The 20,992-nt window shown below is 33.6% G+C and overlaps 1 protein-coding gene across 1 annotated transcript in view; it reads left to right on the top strand.

Moving 5' to 3' along the window:
- The window catches only part of LOC113237552 (leucine-rich repeat-containing protein let-4-like), a 215,356-nt gene that overhangs the window by 133,999 nt on the left and 60,365 nt on the right, over positions 1-20,992 (top strand). The window contains exon 2 of the mRNA XM_026474101.1: positions 5,890-5,933. The gene's annotated coding sequence lies outside the window, so the exon portion shown is untranslated. The remainder of the gene's footprint in view (positions 1-5,889; positions 5,934-20,992) is intronic.

Genomic DNA, 20,992 nt, shown 5'->3' with positions numbered 1-20,992 from the left:
GTGTGCGTGTGCGTGTGCGTGTGCGTGTGCGTGTGCGTGTGCGTGTGAGTGTGCGTGTGCGTGTGCGTGTGCGTGCTAAAATGTAATAAATAAACATAAGAAATTCTAATTCATTTTTACGTATTTGCATAACCTACATTCATAAAGTTCAATAAAATGCTATTGTATAGGTAGAATTTAAAGTAACAAGCAGAAGAGCTAAGTCAAAGTCAAAGATAGTTCATTCCATAGGTAAAATAAATGTATACTTGAAAACGTCACATTTACATTACATTACATTAAACTACTGCTCGCTCACTACGCTGACTTCCCTGAGAAGAACGAGCAAGAAACTTAGGGATTGCTCTTTTCAAATAAACTTAAATGCTATGGAATACACTTTGAATCAAAACTGTGTGGATTCTGGAGCTGTGTCGTCTTTCCATACATCTTTATCTAATACGTAGTCTTCAATTTTTTAATATGACTTTTCAATCAAAACATTTTTAATGTAGTTTTTAGTTTTTAAGTAATTGTGAGCACAGAAAATTTTGTAATAAAACTGAACGGCGAATTTCGTGATAGCAGGATCTGTGTAAGAAATCACCCTGGGACATACTTAGCTTAGAATTTTTATGAATAGGACTTATCAAACGTTGTAATAAATACTTTGAGATATATGATAAGTGTCTAGAACAATGAACGACCTTAGTCAGAAACAAAATTATTATTTAAAGAAGTGGACATTTTATATATGTATACATACATACATATATTATTTCATTTTGCAGCGATGATAAGTACTTTAACGTAGCACAGCGTTTCCCAAACTCCTTTCATACTAAATACACATCCTTGTAAGGAATAACACTTACTAAAATTGCATGCCTAACATAGGGATCAATCAAGATAAGTATGTTGAACGTAGAGTGCCTATTCGCCGCCTTTCAATAGCCTGACTTCGTGACGACTTCGACCCTATTGAATCGGTCTTCGCTGCTACTTTTAGAATCTCAAGCCAAAACTGAATTTGAAAAAAAAAATGTATGCAGCCTAACATCCATTTAAGAATTCTTTTAACAAAAATCCGAAGACCGAATTTATTGGCCCAAGATATCTATTACTTTTCTGTTAACATATGACAAACTCGTCTATTGTGAAGCGTGGAAATATGGCTACTTTGAATTGATTGTGTCCTTCACAATTTTAAATAGGTACTAAATTATTGAGTGTGTGCTATCGATTTGGGTTGTTAACACGTACTGGGTAATGTGAGGAAGTGAGAAAGAACATTTCTTATGTTACGAAGACGTTAGTATTGTAACCAAAGGGAGTCACAAATCACATTGATCTATTCAATTTTGCTGGATCGAAAAGCATCTTTGAATTCTCATCACGCGTGAGAGGTCAAAATTTCAATTTTGGCATCTGCCCGATCCAATTGCGGCGAAAGCCGGTGAAGTGGGTTTACATGAAAATTTACAGAAATTATTTTATAAATATTTAGCTTGTGCGGAAAGAGAACAATAAAACATAGAACAAAATTCTGCCTTCTTCTGCTTTGTCTTCACTTGCATTTGCATTATTTATATTTGAAAAGTGGAATACTGAGGTACATTTACGATACGAATAAAAGCAATTATATACCTTGAATTCTACGTAAGTACACGTGTTTACTGTTTCATATTAAATAAAGATATAAAATTTGGCTCTTGTTACGTTATTGTCAGCGCAGTTGCGTGCTACGTTAGACGAGAAGTTGAGTAATTTACTATAGGCAACTACTGCCAGTAATTCATAAGTCGTTAGTTTATACGCTTCAGTTGCGATGTAAAAAGCTTGATGAATAATAATAATAAAAAAATGACATCGTAGTGACAGGTTTATTAAAATATTAAATAAATATGTATTTCATTGAATATCACGATATTTTTACCATCTTGATTCATATATTTTTTTAGAAGAAACTTTCTTAGGTTTGTCACTGGTAGCGCTAAGGCAAAAAGGCCGTTTAAACATAATACAAATTTAATTGTAGCAGGCACATGGACAAGTTCGTGAGATTTGCTGACTCGATCTGTAGGTCAGTTGGTAAGAGTTTTGTTGGCAGCGACTAAACTGTGGTTTGCCTACTGCCAATAAACATACATATTGCCAATCAACGGTTTCTGCTGTAGGTTCCACACATTGTAAAAGACTGTGTCTATAAACATATACAATATAATCGTGTGTTTTTCGCGTACACGTTGCTTTGATATCACGTGTGTAAAGACAGTACCTGTAATATCCGCATGTTTACATTTTGTTTGATATTGGGTAGATAAAGACATAAATAGCATGAAAGTGTAGTCCAAAATTGATTCCTAATTTGCTAAATAATTCTAAAGTTCTTGTTCCCGTTACTTTTATATATTATCGTTTACTTTTTCTTTGGTGAAAACACATGGGAGTGTTGCTTATTCAGAAAGTTTAATGTGTGTTATTTTCTTTTACATCTTTACAAAATGTTTATTCGATTCGCCGGATTCAAGGAAACTCTATTACGAGTCATCGGAGAAGCGGAAAAACTGTTTTCCTAGATCAAATGGTGTAGGTATTTACTACTAAATAAATGTCGTTTAAAAAAAATACGATACACTTAATGATATTGTCTAAAGAACGTGCTAATGTGTTACACGATGTACTTTATCCGATTATGTAAAAAAATTCAAAACAGGCTAAAACAAAAAACTAGAATGAATTATTTAATAATAAAATATCTAACTTTGTATATAATTTTTATATGGAGATTTTCTTTTTATGTACTACAGAGAACCTGCTAAATTTTGATTTTCATCTGAAATCCTATTAGTTACTAAATTCACATTCATCCAAAAATTTGCAAATTGCCCAGCGGTTTAAAGACACGCTGCGCGGCCCATTATGCATTCCCCGTCAGAGTAGTGATCTGACCAAAATTCACGCCTGTAAATAACCGTTGCAGTGCCATTCAGAACAAACATCACAAAGATTTGAGAGGCGACTCTTGAGACATAAGTTGACAGTTCGATGTGCCAGTAATTTCAAATGTACCCTTATCATTCAAAACCGAAACGCAGTAATGGTCACACTACTGCTTGACCGCAGAAATAGGTAAGGTGGCAGTACTTCCTCAGACGTACTCTTTCACCAGGAGCTATAGACCTACTAAGTAGCAACAGTGCTACTTCTTCTATTTTGACATGCTCGTAATAACACGCTTCAAATATTTACGGATTTTGAATTATGTTTTAGGTCTGACAAGGGTATTATATTTCCTTCACATGTTACACAGATAGTATATTTATGTAATATTCAAGGTAATCCCTTACGGAAATTATATGGGTACAATGATCCCGTCGGTTTGCTTCTTTAATGCGGGAAAACATAAAGGTCTCGCAACTAAGGGAGAATAATTCCCGAATGCGTGAATGAAAATTATTTGAATTGCTTTTTGTAATGCTCTGTGTCATAATTTGGTTGTTTATTTTGCATTTTAATTGTATAATATCTCATTGTCACGCGGCATTAACGTATTATGCTATGTGTTTTGTGAAATTTCATACATATTTTGCTGTGTTAGATACGCTTCTACCTTTGGACGATGATCCGAAAGTAATTAGAAAATGTAGCGATAAAAAAATTTAAATATTAATCGGTTTTTGTATTATAAAACTTGTTCCACTGAATTAAGTTTACGGCAACAACGCGTTGACCCAGACAAGTTTACCCGTAAAGCTCCCTGTGGGACGGAAACTATAAAATCTAAGTAGACTCTTTCACCAGAACAAAAGTTCGCAACTTAGGTTGATTGTTTGTTTCACAGTAGATTGTTGCTTTGGGTTTTGTTTTTAGTGGATACTAATCCACCAATTAAAAATATAATTGTTACCTACGATGATTTTGACTACTATAGATATTATTCTATTGTATTACATTTCGATCACCTCACCTCCTTTGTAATTTTTTTTTTTTTTTTTTAATTTATTGAGGAACAAACAGTTTTACATATTTAAAAATATATACGATAGTAAAAGGTACTACAGCAGAAAATAAAAAAGAATGTTGAAAAATGTTGAAAATGGTTACTTAAAAATCGTGCATAAAAACTCAGAATTAGACTAACTGGCGTTAGTCCCAGTAACTCATAATTATTAAAGTCGATGTGTTTAAAGGAGGCTCTGACAAAAGGGTCTGAATAAAAGATTTGTGGTTTTACCGATCATCTCATACGAGCTCGCACCAGCGTACCATAGCGATACATTAGCGTTACGTAGCGATTGCTATATTGTAATTAGTTAATTATTAATACGAAATGGGTGGGACCGGCGTGTGGCTATCGTGAACCGTGTGGGGTCGCCTATTTTGCCGTTAATTTTTTTACACAAACAAACTGTAAATCAATGCGAATAACCATGAATTGTAGAGTTAGCTCCCTTTTTTATTAACAATACATTAAAGTACGACAAGAGTTCGATCATAAAATTAAATAGCGGTTGTTAGTGGGTATATTGCACCTTAGGGATGTATTATGAACGGACTGGTCCATGTTGCAGCGGTTATAGTACAAAGCACTTTGAGAACAAAGTTGTGGAAACAATTGAATACTGAGTTGTAGGAAATATTGTTGGTAGTTGGGTGTTAAAATTCAAAGTGATGGCAAAGGAATAATTAGCAATTTTATATTACAACGATTTATACAGAGAAGCTTATTATACAGTGTGTTACAAAATGATCTGACTGTTTTTTAACAGGTAATCGTGCTGATGATAATAAATAAAACATATAAAAAGATTAGTGCCCACATGAATATTCCAAATATCGCTCTTATTTTAACCAAAACATCCTCTTGTGAGTTAAAACTGTATCCAGAAATTTTTGCTAAGGCCTGTTACCTTCAGTACTAACAATCACTATCTAAAATAAGCTAGGGCCTTTTCGTTGCCCTTTGCATTTTCACGTGTTCTCTATAATTGTAAAACAGGTGACGTGACTTGGTACGCAATTATTTTATTTTGTATGTGATTATTAACATTTTATTTTATAACGTTTTTCCACAGTATTTGACTTCCAAACCAAATACCTTACGTACTGACAAAATTAAACATGAATGACCTTCAATAGAAAAAAGTTTTTTACAAATACGTCTAAACAAGCATATATTAGCTACAAAAATATTGTAAAACTCATAAAATTATGATACGTTATTTTAATTAATAATATAGAATGGTAAAGAATGAAAAATGAAATTAATTAATAAATGTCTCTGTCATTGTTTTCCAAGTCAAATAAAAAAAGAGGTGTTTCATTTTGCCACTCGTTAAAAGTTTAAAGTAATTTTCTGGCAAAAAAAGTGTAAACATTTATGAAATTATAAATGAAAAGGGTTCGGCAAGGTTAAACGACACTTTTTACCAAAATGTCAACACAAAGGAAATGCAAAATCATAGGTAAAAATCCTGTATGGGATGGTTTTTGCGAAATAAGGGAACGTTTTTGCTTCTTAGCCCACATTATTTAATTACGTAACTTCTAAGCGAGGATCGTTGCGTGACCGGAGTACAATCGGCCATGTGGGTCATTTTTGAGAATTGTTATTCAGGCACGCTACTTTTTGTTTAGGTTGCTATTTGTTGAACTAAAATTATGAATACTTGCTATCTAATAGAAAGTGTTGTGTATTAATGATAGTTTAAAAAATACATACAACCTCTACGAAGCAAATGCTTTCTTATTAAAGACGACTATGATATTGTTTTCATTAATAGCAAGACACAATCGTCATTACACCAACTTCGAATGTAGATGAGCTTTATTTTTAATTGTCAACCTAAATTCTATTACAGAAACACAACTTTATTTTTTTATAATTGGTATTTCTTATGGTTTCAGATATATCGACGTCTCTGGCGTTCAAGAACATTGCAATAAAAAAGGTGAGACATCATCACTTCGTTACCAGAAACGCAAAATTATTGAATCACCCAAAGACACTATATCTATATCATTCAAGGAATCTGACAAAAATGAAAGTTTCAAGTTCCAAAATGTTTCAAATATCGGTTGCTACGAAGCCCTAAAAAAACGATAAAGACGAATAAAAAAATACAGTTGGGTAAAAGGCGCCTTTCATCAGTTGATATTCTTACGCTTATTTTATATATTTATATAGCAAAAATCTTTCATAGAAATGTACGTACATATGCCAGTATAAAATTGACATAACAAAGCAGCTTCCAGACTTTGCCTTTCATACAGCAGCTATCCCGTCAAGTTGTACCTTATTGTTGACGATGCTTGCATGCATTCACGAGCTGAAGCCGGGTTGCAAATTGCCCGCCCTTTTGTACCTTGAAGTACGGCTAGGGTTGCTGTATTTAGAAATTTCAATTATAAGCAAGTGATTTGATTGAGCACTTCCTAACTTACAGGCACTTCGGTATACAGATATTTATAGGTACTTAGACACAGGACACTTAGGTATTGAGGCTTAATCAAATGAAGGATTTAATATAGGTTTACCATGGGGTTGTATTGGGTTTATATATCGATATAAGCCTAATTGAACCCTGTAGTGCTGTTAGGAAGTGAAATTCTATCACTTCTATGACTCGGTAGTCATGAACGTGAAGGAAACATTTACAGAAATTAAACTCTTTTGATTTCAGCTATATCTAGCACATAAATATGAGATGATGTAATATTGCGGTAAAAAAGTGTGTGTAACAGTTACTCACCGACATCGCACTACCTACAGCCGGGTTGCAAATTGCCCGCCCTTATGCTGCATGAATTATGGCTAGGGTTTTGTAAAAACTTAATGTATGATGGGAAACGACGCGTTATACATTTTGAATTGTACTTGTAGCTGTTAATGTTAACCTGGCTGAATTAAGTGGTTACCTTGCCTTAGGTAGATAGCTGATTAAAACTTACTATCTCTTCTACTGCTTAGGTACTCTTATCTAGAAATATAAATATTATAATAAAATTAGAAAGATGAATGAAAGTGGTTTGGTGTTTCAAATTAACGTTGCGAATCATTGTCAATATTGAAGCAAAGGGAAGTGGAAAGATTTAGTTCTTAAATATTATATTCCGTAAGGATTTTGTCGGTTTTGGGGTATTTATATAGTTGACTGACAGTTATAATATTACCCTGCAATCCATGTCAGTATGCTAATCCTGTCTGCTGTTTAATTTTATTAGTCTGTAGCGTAGTAGCTTAATTTACACAGACATCCAAAATCTAGCGCAGGAAACTGTACTTATCTAGACTATTAATCCCAACTAGTTCAACAATTTAAACCTAAGGGTTACCTACAAGATCCCTTTCCTCCTAACCTCATCAATTATTTTCGATACTGGCTGTTAAGACAATAACATCATTGGGGTATAATCGGTATAGCCACAATTCAAATTCTGTTTAAACGGGCATGGATTTTAGCTTTTTGTATGATATTTTATCTTTTAGTAATTGGATATAGAAATATTGTTGCGCATACAATAGAACAGATTCAGGTCGTATTGTAGCGATTTGGCAAAGATTGATTGCTATTGAATGAAACAAATGACTAGCATTCTTTTTGTTGTAGATATTTAGGTACGATCATGTATTGATTAATTTCGAATTACTGAATTTGTTTTTGCATGCTTATGTTTCTTCTTTCGTGAAAACCCTATAAGTACGTTTTGAGATTAATGGTAAAACATAGTAAGCGGAATTTTCTTAACGTCTCATTAGGTACTGTATTGGGTTTGCAAAGCTTACACGAATAGATCACATTTTTCTCGATAGAATCAACAGTCTTTGATTGTAATTATTGGTCATCTGTCATTCATTATATTTCAAAATGCACATTGATTTTTGTAGGCTATGCTGTTTTTAACAGAACGGAATTGCCTATCATTCAATGTAAGTGTGTTATTATTCGATTTCGACTTTTCCAAGTATCCGCAAACTATTGCCATTTCACTTGTTTGTGTTTTCGACTTTTTGTTTTTATTACCGTTATAGCGTTTTGAACCATCTTTACCTATGGAATGTTTACTGTTTACTGTTAAATAAGATTTAGTACCGAAATGATTCGATAACATCTAATAGCGAAGTGGTATTATTATAATTATTATTGACTTCGTCTCTAGAAGAAAGAAGATAGAAAAAGAAAGAAAATAATTTTATTTGGTCTGTACTAGTAATATAAAGTAAATCTTATTATTAAACATTGAGATCCAAAATGGTCACCACTTAGCATTTGTCGGGTTGTGCATGCAAAACAACCCAACGCTGATATTCCGTGGTGGCCGAGGAACGGAGTGGATGCCACCGACAATTAATCAACAAAAGATTACTTATAGTTAAAATATCAAATTAAAACACTTTGAAGATAAATATATATACTTAATATTTATATATACGTAAAATTTTTGTGTGAAATAATAATAAATCGTTTACATTTATCACTATAGTAAACATTAAAATTTATAATTTAAAATCTATAATGTAAAATAAAAAGAGCATTGTTTCCATGTTTTCCATTTTGTTGTACGCAGACAAACTTAGACTATAGGTATGCGGAGTGATAAGTTTAGTGTCATATCCATTGGAATAACTCGAACTTTTGGTGTAATGAGCCCATATCTGCAAAATGACAACTTTTCAAAGGAAAAGAGGTTTGAAGATTCTACAAAGGAAATTAGCCGATAACTTTTTTATGCTTAAATAAGAGACTTATGAAATTTCACTTATATTTCAATATAGAACCGTCATTTGGTATCATATAAAAAAGAACTCATCATTTTGATTTCAGCGTTTATTCACAGTACTTCCTTGTACTTGGTTCCAGAACCATTATTGACGAAATCAAATTCTTTAACATTTTAATGAATTCAGGAGTTATAAAGTAGCAGTACTTGTTTTCATAACGTTCGTATGACATTAAAAAAAAACTAAACTCAAAAGAAAACGACCATTAGAATGTAGCTCTCATACAAGCTACATACTAATAAGCGCGTTTTGTTTTCGGAAACGAATTTCAACAAATTTTCGTGATATCATGATTAATGCGTGACTTACTTTGCAACAAATTTAATCGCTAAAGATTTAGCTGCCTCAAGCATTTACAAGTTGGTAATAAGTTATGAGGGGTTCCTGTGTAACATAGTTGTGAAATACGTGTTTGTAGGAGTTTGTGCCAGGTACGTACCAACAAAGACCATACGGGAATAAGGATGAAATAAAAATGTTGCGTTATATACTTAAAACTTTCATAACATGTTATTTTTTTTGGGAAAATATTTCAATAGTTTATTATTATTATTGATAAAAACCGAATAAGATAAATTCCTCCGATCCAATTGGAGTCGAATCAGTGTCTGTTGCCTTGCCGTAGCTACTGCTCTTACTGAACTACAGATCGAGTCACCATATCCTACGAATTTCTCTATGTGCCTGTTATGGATCTTTGAATTGGTTTTTAGACGGTTTTTTTGCCGTAGAGCCATCTGTGAAAAACTTGAGATAGTTTCTTCACTCAAACAGGAATATATATATATAGAATATACGTGCAATGATTACTTACAATATTTCTTACTGCCCAACCTTCGTCGTTGCACAATCGATGCCCTAGGATATCAGAGCCACTAATCGACTAGTTGATCTACTCAGAAGGGTGAAGGAAGGTGTTAAATAAAATGTAAATAGTGTAATAAAAAAAAATTATATGACTTCCTTATTGAATCATTATTTAATGACTTTTAGGAAACTTTTTAAGCGAATTTGATCTTTAATTACATACATAAATACAAATTTCAAGCAAAAAGCTGAAATTCCTTCCACTTTTCTGTTCAATGCAAAATGAAGGCTGTCAGTCAGTTAGGGGGTCAGGTATTTTATGGCATCAACTGATCATCGACTTAATTCTGATTATAAAGTATGTATAGATATACATGGATTTAAAAAATATTTTTTATATCACATTAACCTACATAATAAAATTAAGTTTAGTGGAATAAAGCTCCTCATAATAAGTTACATGTAGAGTATTTCAGAATGCCCTACGCATTCGTAACGCAAAAAAAGATCAATTACGGAATTGTTCGATTTGAAATCCCTTGGGCCGCGTGTCAGTATCATCAATGTCATAATAAACGTGATTCATCCGACCTTTACCTGTTGAGTCCAATGACACAGCAGGCATTTGATCGAGCGCTTTTCAACTTATATTCAGTTCTTTATCGAGGTTCAATACATTAAAGGATTTACTGTAGGGTTATATTAGGGTTAAATATCACGTCATAGAAGTAATATTATTTCGCCTAAAAATATGCTGAAGTTGAAGACGATATTCAAAGATTTCAAACACTGATTTGATTTAATGTGCAGTTGTAGAAAATGTTGCAATGATGTACGTTGTAAAATGAATATGAACGTGGTTGCGAAATATCGGTATTAATATAAAATTACCGGTAAAAAATTTCAATAGAATTTGTTCCACAACTATGCAAGATTATTAACTGCCCTGAAATAATTTTTGTCTTATGTTTTCGTTTTAAAAATTATATATACATAGGGCGTACTATATTTCCGGAACTGGCCACTTACATATACAATATTTAAAAAGTAATTACAACATTTGAAAATGGAATTCTTTGGCTGTAGAATACAATTTGTTTCATCTGACTGTCACTTGTTTTTACATTATGGCGTCATTTTAGAAATTGGTTGCCTACATTTGCCTACATCACCATGGATTTAACTCGTGAAAATTTTCGTAGTATGATTTTCTACGACTTTAAGTGTAATGTAACAGCTCAGCGGAGCTTCGCTCGGCTTCAAACTGCTTTTGGCGATGAAGCACCATGCAAGACGACTATTTATAGCCGGTGTGCAGAATTCAGACGCGGTCGTGTGAATCTCAGTGACGAATTTCGTGATGGTCGGCCGTCCACTGCTGTGAACAACAATAACATCGATGCAGTGCGCCGTATGATTAAAACAGACAGGCATGTGATATACCATGAGATTCGGGCATCTTTAGTCATAGACATGAGTCTAATATAATCAATACTACACAAACATTTGGGTGTGAAAAAGTTGTGCTCTCGGTGGATCCCACACTATTTGACTGAGGCTCAAAAAACAGATTGCGTCACTTGGTACAATGGCATGCCTACCTGATTCAACGAAGGGGTGTTAAATTTGGTGTGGGACATAGTAACAGGCGACTAAACATGGATTTATAGTTACGATCCCAAAACAAAGCAGCAATCGAGCGTATGGGTCTTCCGAAATAAGCCGAAAGCAACCAAAGTGGCGCGCATACAAAGTACCTCTAAGCGGATGATTGCTTCTTTTTTAATAAAACTGGACACGTGGCTACTGTTGCTTTGGAGAATCCTTCTACTGGGAATAGTGATTGGTATGCGACCATTTGTTTGTCGGAAGTTATTAACTAACTCTGTAAAAATAACCGTAAACGCCGTATATCTTGCACTACGATAATGCCAGTTCTCACACGGCCTAGGCAGACAAATAAATTTCTGAAGATGAATAACGTTGACCTCATGAACCATCCCGTGTACACCTGACACCTTGGGACTTTTATTTATTTCCAAAAATTAAGAACCACTTACGCAGTCAACGATTTTCATCACCTGAAGAGGCTGTCGAAGAGTATGAAATAAAAAATATGTTTCAGAGATTGTCACGGAGGAGTGGATAAATGTTTTCAAAATTGGTTCATTCGTATGAACAAGTGCATTAACGTTAACGGATAATATTTTGAGAAACAATAAATTCATTTCTGACCATTTGTAGTATTTTTTTCTTATTCATTTCAGAAACTTTGAGTGCGCCTCACGTATATCACAAAAGGATAATGGATTAGACAAAAGACAATTTTGAAACAAAACATGTTTATAATTGATTTAAACCTTACAACTTAATTGACATTCTCTAATTGATACTATGTATTTACACGACATAAAAGTTAACATCCTATGCATTGCCAACAATTTAACTCAGTACTTGATTCATATTTCATTCAAAGCCTACAAACAAAGTGGTCATTGTGTTCTCGAGCTCAGATCACTTACAGGCTCAGTTCGTTTTGCACAGCCTACTTAGGTACGGGTTACCTGTTGCTACAGCATCATCCCCACAATAGCCTAGTGGATGTTGACTTTTTATGCTTTTTCTATTGTGGTGAGGTTTCATTTGCATACAAGGTATAATACGAAGAAAGCTGGATTTAAATTATTTTGCTTTTGACTTTATTCTAAGGGTTTTGTTTTGTTAATTCTGAAAGACGTGTATTTAATGTTATGTTGTATCTTATATGTCGCGACAAGAGATTATGAAGTGTACACTAAAAGGTATTTTGACTTAAAAAAGAAGAAATATAATAATTTATGTACGTATAATATAATCATTGCTGCATCATGGCTATATGGGCGTATGAGGCTTAGACTATGGAAACCATAGGACATGTTATATTGACATATATAAATCAGACGTTCTATGTATATGATGCATTTAGACGTTGAAAATCATTGACTTATGACTTGAAAATATAAACATTTTATTGTCTTTGTTGAACTATTGCGTGCCGTCGTAAGCCAAAAGAGATAGCACTACATTGATTTATGTCAAACACGGGAATCGAAAATACGTAACGTCATCATATGTGCCAACTGTCCTCATTTTACCATTTTTGGCATTGACTTATGATTTTTGGAGTACCTTTTGATAACCGTTTTCGGTTGTCCGGTGTACTTCCTATACAACAAATGTCAAAACCAATGTTTGGCCAAATGTTTTATTGAATTATTCGCATGAATTGTAATGAAATGGACAAAAATATTGACAGTGAGAACAATTTAGTATTGATTAAAATGTGTCGCTGCAGCATTAAGGGGTGCGGCAATAGAAAATCGGAAATCGACCGAATGTTACATGACACCGTGTTGTTGTACAATGTGTTTATTTTCTGCCTATAAATCATACAATGGCCCAAATATCTCTTGTAATTAGACTCATTTAAATTTCGTTTCAAAACTCATTTGTTTGTTAGTATATTTTGATGATTGTTGATAACGATTATTTTGAGATAGTGTTGTTCTAGTAAACAGGCATATTATCCATATTCTGTTTTTAATAACAATTCACTACGAGGTTTTTATTATTACATTATTATTATTTTTAAAGTTTCCCTACAAATGAAAAAAGAAAGAAAGAATGGTTGGAAATTATAGGACTGCCGGACATAAACATTGGATCAAAATACCATCTTCGTTTGTTCGCTCCATTTTGAAGTCAAATTTTAATAGAACTCTGAATGTAACTAGATTACATTATAATGCAATTCCATCGTTACATTTACTGGTAAATAACTTTATATTTAATTTTGATTAAAATGGCTCAGTACTTGCTTAGTAATAATAGCTAGTATTAATTATACTTTGATTATAGTAAACTATACAAATTTGCAAACATAAATAACAGCTTCAACATTCAAGCCATACACTTGCATATCGATATTGACTTATCTATGATTATGGTACAACACTAAATCAGCTGTTTGTGGTGGACATTTTTGGTTTAGGTAGGTACGTTTATTCCGTAGATAGGGCAGCTCCTGTCTTTTATTTTTTTCCAACTTCTAAGGTAGGAGGCTACTCGATTCTTTGTCTACAAACGTCACGTCAAATAAAAACAAGAAGTGTTGTCAGTTTGAACTGTCAAACGACAGCTCACACTAAAAAAGATATTGTCCTTAGGGGCAGGCTGCGTCTAAGCCATAATTCCAAGCTCAAAGTGGGTAAAGAGAGTAGCGCTGGTGTCGTTTGGACGCGTACAGAGTTATTAAAGTCATCCTACATGTTGCAATGATAGTCGAAAGGTAGCCATATTAGAAAAGGGAAGCTTTGTAAACGAGCGCTTTGGTAACTAAACAAATGTGGTACTCTCTCTGCGAATTCGCCACATGATATTTAAAATCCTATATATGTATGTGTATTGCATAGATTTGGTCACAGAACGGTTACCTAGAATATCCACACTGCTATTAATCACTTTATACAAGTGGTGAATACGCGTTATCCCTGAATATGTAAGCACTCACTCGGAAGCTCGCTTAATTGAATTTCAAATTACGTTCCATAAGCTTGTTCATATCCGCTCCTTGCTCTGTACCAAAGTAATGTTATCTATTTGATACAGTACATTTTCATTGCAATACTTATTTTTTCATTAAATAATAATAAAACATCGCTCTGGATTTTTATTCGAACTGTAAAATGTTAGTTGAAATATATGAATAACAATGGACACGGTAATTAGGAAAGTTCGCCGTGTAACCTACACAAATATCAAATTCAAATTCAAATTCAAAATAATCTTTATTTCATAGGTAAGCATTATTACACTTGAAATCGTCACAATGGTTAAACTCTACCGCTCATTCGTAAGGCAGATTCCCCTGAGAAGAATGAGCAAGAAACTCTAGGGGTTCCTCTTTGTAAATAACATTTACAATATTTTTTTATTTGAAACATTAGATTGAGACTACCTCCATGAGCTAAACGGGTTACTACCACGGATTTTTGTCATCCAAGTACGCAGAAGTTGTATAATAACCTTTAGTATAAAGTTTTTGTTTCACTATAGTTTTAAACCTCGTGAAAGGCAAATTTTGTATATCAACCGGAATCTTGTTATAGAAGCGTATACATTGCCCTTTAAATGATTGTTTGACTTTGTGAAGACGACTATCAAGAAAAGCTAGTTTATTTTTATTCCTCGTATTAATGTTATGTCTGTCACTATTTTTCATAAAGAAATTACTATTCCTTTTAACATAAATTATATTTTCATAAATGTACTGTGAGGCTAGTGTAAGAATGTTAATTTCCTTAAACTTATCTCTCAAAGATACTTTGGGGCCCAGATTGTAAATTGCCCTAACTGCACGTTTCTGCAGGACAAAGATTCTATTGATATCGGCGGCATTACCCCAAAGCAAAATGCCGTATGTCATTAGACTGTGAAAGTAGCTGAAGTAAACCAATCTAGCGGTTTCGACGTCTTAAAGTTTCCTTATTTTTTTAATCGCGTACATTACAGAGCTGAGCCGTTTTGACAACTTACTTATATGGGGACCCCATTGCAATTTAGCATCTAACGTTATACCTAGAAATACAACTGTATCCACAAGATTCAATTTTTCGTTTCTAACTACAATGTTTGTAACCGTCTCTCTAACATTGGGTAATGTAAATTTCACACAATTTGTTTTTTTCTCATTAAAAAGCAGGTTATTAACAGCAAACCAATCAACTACTTTAGATATAGCATTGTTCACATCGTCATAGGAACATTGGTGCCTTTTAACTTTAAATAATAAGGAAGTATCATCAGCAAACAATACTATCTCATGTTTTATACCCTCCATAAGGCTAGGTAAATCATTAATATAAACTAAAATTAAAAATGGGCCTAGAATTGAATCTTGAGGGACACCCATGCTAATTACAGACCCTGACGATCTCGTACCGTTAACATCGACCCTCTGTACCCTACCACGCAAATACGATTTAAGAAGGTCGAGATCACGTCCCGCCACACCATAATGGCGAAGTTTCCTGACCAGTGTATCATGGTGCACACAATCAAAAGCCTTGGAAAGGTCACAGAATACACCAATAGCATCATGTGAGACTTCCCATGCATCAAATATATGATTAATCAACTCTACACCAGGGTCGGTTGTAGAGCGACCCCGAGTGAAACCAAATTGTTTAGGAGACATTAAATTATTACTATAAAAATGTGCACACATCTGATTTAGAATATCAGTAAAATTGGATAGGTTCTCGGAGATGATATGCAATATTATATCGTTGTCATACGGATTTGATTTCCATCTTGTGGGTTACATTGTGATATAATTAAAACTTGCTACAAATCATGTTATTCACAAGGCCAAAGTAGCCCATACAGGATGGCCTATTTGCAAAGTAGAATATTTTTTTAAGGTACAAAACGTAGTAATGACTCATTCAATACAAGCATTAGTTCCTTGGAAATCGATAGATAAGAAGGTTTTTTTTTCCTTTTTTGAAAATATCTATGTCATTAAACCCACTAACTGTAGTTTGAAAGTATACTACTAAACTAAATTAAATTAGTGTGACCATATAGCTAACGTGCTATGTCAATTTTTGTGTCTATTCTCAGATTGTGCTAAAACAACAACTTTAACCGCTTTCGTGATTTGTTTGTTCGAAAAAATTTTAAAAAATACATAACAATCGCTGTATAAAAGTACACTCAGAATTTGTTGATGCCCTTAAAAAGTACCTTAAGATGTGATTGTTGAGATTACGTATAAAATTATAGAGGTGTCACTATTTTAAAGTTCTGTAGAAATTTACATCAAATCATCTTATGTGACTTAAAACCAAATTTGACAATTTCTGCTATAACCGTTATTTGAAAAAAAAAAGACTTTATTTTGGTAGTGATTTACTTGGAACTTAAATTGCATATACGTAGAATTCGCCCAACTCAAAAATATGTTAATAGACTAATGCATAAATAATAATTTCGTACATGTTTGATTTTTGTGGTTGATATGCACTATATGTATATCAACCATAAAAATAATACTTATACTCATTATATACATAACAAAATAAATTAAACTCATTAAAGATTTTGTAATATCTAGCTGTTTTTACAATGCTTACCGGAACAAACATTGGTAATTACATTTAAATTTATTTTTCAAACAATAAGAAACATGCGGTTGTAAAGTTCTGCGTATTTCCTATTCCTGGCACACGAGCCATTGTTAAAGTTTTATAGAAAAGTTAAGTGTTTGCATTCGAGATGCGTACGCTTTGCTTTACATGAAAGTAGCAGAGTGCGCTTGACTTTTCCAGAATAATGCAGCCTTCAATAATCGAGACAATTACTCTCTAGCCACGAATGATTCATTGCGCTTACATACTTCCGTATACATAGGGCTTTATTGTTTATAATAGCACAAAGCTTCCTTCGGCAGTGTACAAGACGTGTGCGCGTTAATGGGTAATTGCATAAGTATTAAGAATCAAATAATTATAACTTTTTATTAAAAAAGCCGGCGTCCAAAATATATGTATTACATCTATTGACAAATAGTTGTATTGAAATAGGTTAACGGTAAGTGAGTGATATTCAATAACCCGGATTCATCCCCTAGATTGCCCCCTAGAGGTGAAATATTTTCTTCAAATTTAGGACCGCTATTCTGATATCCGTTTTCCAACAACAAAGAATCATCGAATTAGATTAACAAATGAGAAAGTAATGGCGTAGCATGCACAAAAAAAAAACAGTCGAATTGAGAATTTCCTTTCTATTTTGAAGTCGGTGAAAGTTTTTTCGGTAAATAGATTTATATAGGTCATTAAATTTACAGTTCTCAATGGGTCTTTTGCAAGATAGACTCGTGTGACTTTTTAGTAGTATCGATCAGTTATTGGAAGACGTAAGAGAATGGGATAGGTATAAATAAAAAATGCATTATAGCACCGTGTCCGGACTTGAGAGCCCGCCTAGCAAGAGTAATGAGTTTTAGAGGTAGTAGAGGATATCGTTCGCTGTAAGTTTCACAGAAAAGTACGTAAAATGATATACTGAGCTTAATGTTTTTGAGGTCATTATGTTCACGTGGCAACACTTAGCACAGTTTGGGCGAGTGCAGGTGATGGTTGGGTGCCTCAGTCGTGCGGGACAACTCCGAACAGTACCGCGTCGTACTGCACTTCACGAAAAAACCCGCGGATTATAGGACCGACCTACTATGAGCACCTACCTGCAGAACTAAAAAACGAATGTTGTGAGGAAACGTTCAGGTGCAGACTGAAGAACCTTTTATTGGAAAAGTCCCTTTTCTCAGTAAGAGAGTACACTGAAAGTACTTAATAAATAATCAAATTATTATATTTATTAATGAATTTGACATTCACCGTATTTATTATACTGTACTGAAATATACATTTATTAGTTACTAAGAATCCATATTGACATTTCCTGTATACAGTTCACATTGTTAGTTTCATTCAATTATTTGTTAGTTAAATTAATTATGTTGATTTTGTATATGTACACTATTGTGTACTTATTTATGACTCACTATTATATTATTATTTCTTCATTATTTTGTGAAGTGACGCTCACTTTTCGAAGAGTAGTATAAAATTACATGTAATTGTATTTGTATGAAATTTGTAATGTTGAAAGAAATAAACTAAACTAAACTAAACCAAACTAAACTAAGATTAAAAAAATACTTTACGCGGTGTACTACATGAACATACAGGGTTTAGCGTGCTGTTGACTATAAAATAAAAATGTTTATTAAACTAAATATAGTGTGTAGGTACGTACAAGTAAACTCTTATAATGATGATATTCTAGTAGAGTGGTAGCCTTTTGTATAAAATATTTGTTGCGATTTGCCTGGTAGGTAATTTCTTTTTTAATTGGGCTCAGAAAATGAAACGAAACCGACGATATTGCCTCAAAAGACCATCCATTAAAACTAAGTGGCCAATTTGTGCATCATCAACAGGCCCATTAGGCCTGGGATAAATTACAAGGGTATAACATTATATTATCAGGGATTATTATAGGGGTTAAAATATGAAATTGCAGTTTTATTCAGGAGAATTGAAACAAAAAATATTTTAGGAAATTATATTATTTAATCAAAATGTGCATCCATGCCCTCAGTATACTTCGCCATCTTGCTGGGAGCTTATGTATTCCGGTAGAACAATGAGGAACGGGAATACATAAAGTTTTGGAATTCATTTCCGACAGCTTCGCTAGAACTAATTTATTTTTATTGTCAAAATGGCAATGAAAGAACCAAGTGTTATGTTTGGTAAATAACGCACTGTTCGTTCGGCAGTATGCGCTCTGGTATTATCGTGCAGAAGATTGGTTGACAAGCGAGCTTTGCTGTCATCCTCTTTTAACTATGTAGTTTTTTATTTTACAGTTTGGTGTACATGGGTTAGTATTGTGGGTATAGTTATGTCAAACCACGCTGTTAATCGGCTATAACAGTAGCTAGCAAGTAGTTATTATTCACCTTAATGTTTCGAGTCGTTTGCGTTGTATAAGTGCCACGTCGAAATTCTTATTTGAAAAATTACACAAATTTTAGCAGTATCCGTGTTTCAATTCAAACATAAGACTTTGTTGAAAAAAATTCTACTTCGATCTTGTTTTTTATTTCATGTCAAAGTGGTTAGAACTTTCGAGCGACAGTTGTATACTTTAGCCGCTAATGTTATTTTGATCTGTAGAAACAATTGCCGAGGGCAATTGCTACTGTCGCTAAAAATAAAAGTATTACCCAGCTGTAACGGAAAAATGTACACACCACCTACAATGATCTGCCCATACATGCTACCGTAATTTAGCACTCTGTGTAAAGAACAGAGTTTGCGGAGAGAAAGCAAGATTTCTTAATAATATCCGTGTCATGTAGGTATCTTAAAATGGTACGAGGACACAATCTAAAGCTGAGAATTTAGGAATAATTTACTTTGCTTTTTGCGTTCGTTAAATAAATGTTTGTAATAAATGAACATAACAAGAAACCAGGGCTAATTCCGTAAACAAACGTACCGCATTTGACGCCTAAAAACGTACCTGTAATTTTTCCGTTAGGTTGGCCTTTTCGGTTCACGAACGTAAAGTCAGATTAACTGCCAGTCTGTTTACTGACCAAATTGAAAGCCCTTGATCGCGTTTGTGGGTAATTGATCAAGCCCGAATCACCAAAAAGGAGCGGAAAAGAGATGTATTTCATCAAACCGATAGTGTTTCGTTATTTTAAGTAAGTGGTTTGGCCGTTTGGGTAGATACGTAGGCCAAAAACTCGATTTTCATTGTTGTAAGTTAGCTAAGTTAGGAGCGACTTTACCATGCCTATTCGATATCTTATTCACTTACTAAATAGTTTTAACAAAATATGATACAATCAAAGTTATCCATATACCTTATATATACCTTGCTTAAACTAGAATTATTACGCCAGAAGATGCATCTAGTAGGCATGCAAGGTGGAGGTGGCTAACGCAGTGATTGTATCAACGCTGCACTGGGTTCCTTCACGTTTGGCTCCTCTTTCCATTTCACATGAAATATAATAGAATTATTTTAATACTGTTACAATGCGCAATTAATGAAAGTAGCCACGAGCATTTTTCCTTATCGCCAAGTTTGTGAGTTTGCCGGGGACAATTATCGCTTTTATTGCGAAAACCTTCGGGTGAATGTAACAGTGGCTCATTTACGATTCCTTTATTCATTTAAAAGTTTTAAATTAGGTCAATTATTAAGGCATTAATTACCTGATATCTAATATTATAGATATTTTTGAAAAGTGGATGACTAGCGACACTTATTAGGGTTGTGACGAAGTAATATAGTACGTGTCTTCTAAACCATTTTTAACTTTTCTATTAATAATTATTCACTAAATTCTCGTAACGCCAATAAAGTTAAGTGAAAAATCTTCTAATGTCGTAGATGCCATACATACATGTAAATTACTTGTTTTTGTCATATAACTCAAACATTTTATTTCAATAGGAGAGTCCAAACTAAGAGTAGAAATGCTTTTGTGTAAACTGTCTTTAACATGCTCGTCCCGATGCAAGCTTACCTAAGTGCTTTGATCATCAAGAAGCGCCAAAGCCCGCCCAAGCTGTGTCGGTTGCCTCGCATAAACAATATGATCCTTTGTGAAGCTACAAAGTACATCAAGTGGATGGTTTTGCGCTTTAGATACTATTGGGTTCAACGACTCTAAACGGGTTAGGAGCATCTTTATTACCTATCATTTTAGTATGGAAATAAATAAATAAGAATAAATAAATAACGTATACACTCATAGCCCCGCACTAGGGAAACCCTGTGGCGCAGGTGCCA

Source organism: Hyposmocoma kahamanoa, unplaced genomic scaffold, assembly GCF_003589595.1.
Source record: "Hyposmocoma kahamanoa isolate Upper Pololo Valley unplaced genomic scaffold, ASM358959v1 93, whole genome shotgun sequence".
NCBI classification, from domain to species: domain Eukaryota; kingdom Metazoa; phylum Arthropoda; class Insecta; order Lepidoptera; family Cosmopterigidae; genus Hyposmocoma; species Hyposmocoma kahamanoa.
Note: the sequence above shows the minus strand (reverse complement) of the source record. Positions and strands in the feature narration are given on the sequence as shown.